The 2367-nt window shown below is 39.8% G+C and overlaps 1 pseudogene; it reads left to right on the top strand.

The window, feature by feature from the left end:
- Positions 1-1975: 1975 nt before the first annotated feature.
- Positions 1976-2075, top strand: LOC113362449 (annotated as a pseudogene).
- Positions 2076-2367: the final 292 nt, after the last annotated feature.

Genomic DNA, 2367 nt, shown 5'->3' with positions numbered 1-2367 from the left:
CAATCACAGGTAAAGTCTCAGATGGGCCTAAAAACACATACTTTAGAGTATCGGGTAGTGGTTTAAGGTCCAACTTTGGGGGCTCTTCTAAAGAAGGAATTAGGGTAGTCTCAGAAACTGGTAACGGTTCGAACCTAGCTGTCCATCTATCAGTGTCTAACACAGGGGTAGAATCTAATAGAGCATTCACCTGTTCAATAGTGTTATCGTCGTCAAAATCTAAACCAAAATGGGATAGACAACTTTCTAATGGGTCTTCAGACAAGATGTTTGGTAATGACTCCTGAACTAAGGCTTCTATCATGTTCACCTCCTCCACACATGTGTCATCTAGCTCATGAGGTTTCTTACTGACGTTAAAAATGTTCATCTCCATAGTCATATTACCAAAAGATAAACTCATCACACCATTTCGACAGTTAATGATCGCATTAGACGTAGCTAAAAATGGGCGACCTAAAATCACAGGTATCTGGTTCTCTGGGTCAGGGACAGGTTGGGTATCTAGGACCACGAAATACACTGGATAAATAAACTTGTCGACCTCAATAAGAACATCCTCGATAACACCTCGAGGGATTTTAACAGACCTATCAGCTAACTGCAGTGTCATCTGAGTAGGTTTCATTTCAACAAGTCCTGGTTGTAAGTATACATGGAATGGCAGTAAGTTCACACTGGCTCCTAAGTAAAGTAAAGCTTTTTCTACCCGGAAGTTACCTATTGTGCAAGCAATGGTAGGAGAACCTAGGTCTTTGTACTTTGGAGTTGTGGTGTTCTGAATGATTGAACTTACGTGACTAGCTAAAAAGGCTTTCTTATGGACGCTAAGTTTTCGCTTTCGCGTACACATATCCTTAAGGAACTTGGCATAAGCAGGAATTTGCCTAATTGCATCTAATAAGTGAATGTTTATGGTAACTTGCTTAAAAACCTCCACTATGTCATTAAAGTTCGATTCCTTCTTTGTTGGTACTAATAGTTGAGGAAATGGGGCTCTAGGCCTAAAATCAGACCTTTCAGGAATCGAATTCACATCATTAGAAACTTTATCAGTCTTTTCAGCTACTGGTCCTGAGAGGTGAGATCCTGAGGGGTGAACTACAGTATGTTCACTATCGGGCATGGTTACCTTATTGTCTACAACTCTACCACTTCTAAGGGTTCTAAAAGCATTCAATTGATTCGATGGTTTTGCACCTAATTCATGAACTCCTCTAGGGTTGGGTTGTGTTTGACTAGGAAACTTACCTTTTTCTCTCAAAAAATCACTTATCAGACCAACCTGGGTTTTTAACTCGGAAATAACCTGACTATTTTCTTGTCATATCCTGTTACTAGCTTGTAGACTTTGTTCTACGGATAACTGGAATTTTGCAGTTTGCTGAGTTAACAAGGCGAGAGATTCCTCTAAACTTAGGATTTTCTTATCTGACTGATTCTGAAACTGAGCTAGTCCTGAAGGATTCTTAGTATATCCAAAACCTGGGGGAGCATTAGAATTACTAAACTGACCTTGACTTTGGCCCTTAGACCACGAAAGGTTCGGATGGTTTCTCCAACCAGGATTATAGGTTTCTGAATATGGGTCAATCTATTGACGGTTATCAAATCTAGTGTTATTATAAAGAGTATTGGCCCGCTCTTCAATATTCTGGTCTTCCCAAAAAGGCTCCACTCTACCACTAGTCTGGCCCACTTCTAAGGCTTCTAACCTTTTTGCTATAGCAGCAATTTTGGCATCTGATTCATAGCCTCCTTCTACCCTATTAACGTTTCCTCTACTTAAAAGAATTTTTTTCTGGGGTGCCCTACTATTTTCCCATTGCTGGGATTTTCGGCGATTTCATTAAAAAATTCCATCGCCGCATTAACAGTTTGGTTTTCAAATCCACCAGTGCATAGGGACTCAACCATGGTCGTTGTGGAATAATCTAAACCCTCATAAAGGATCTGAACTAGCCTAACCTTTTCTAAACCATGATGAGGACACTGGGATAATAAATCATTGAACCTTTCCAAATACCTGTATAAAGATTCTCCCTTTTGTTGTGAAAATGTGCATATTTGCGTCCTAATAGACGATGTTTTGTGCCTAGGGAAAAACTTAGTGAAAAAGGCAGATGTAAGTTGTTCATATGTCTCAATTGACTCGGAGTCCAAACTATACAGCCACGACTTGGCCTTATCTTTCAGGGAAAATGGGAATAACCTAAGTTTCAAAGCATCATCATCTAAGCCTCTAATTCTTAGAGTACTACAAATTTCCTCAAAATCCCTAACATGGTAATAAGGGTTTTCATTTTCTTTCCCTAAAAAGATTGGGAGCATCTGTAAGGTCTCAGGTTTCAGTTCATAGGGTGCCTC

Source organism: Papaver somniferum, chromosome 3 (assembly GCF_003573695.1).
Source record: "Papaver somniferum cultivar HN1 chromosome 3, ASM357369v1, whole genome shotgun sequence".
NCBI classification, from domain to species: Eukaryota; Viridiplantae; Streptophyta; class Magnoliopsida; order Ranunculales; family Papaveraceae; genus Papaver; species Papaver somniferum.
Note: the sequence above shows the minus strand (reverse complement) of the source record. Positions and strands in the feature narration are given on the sequence as shown.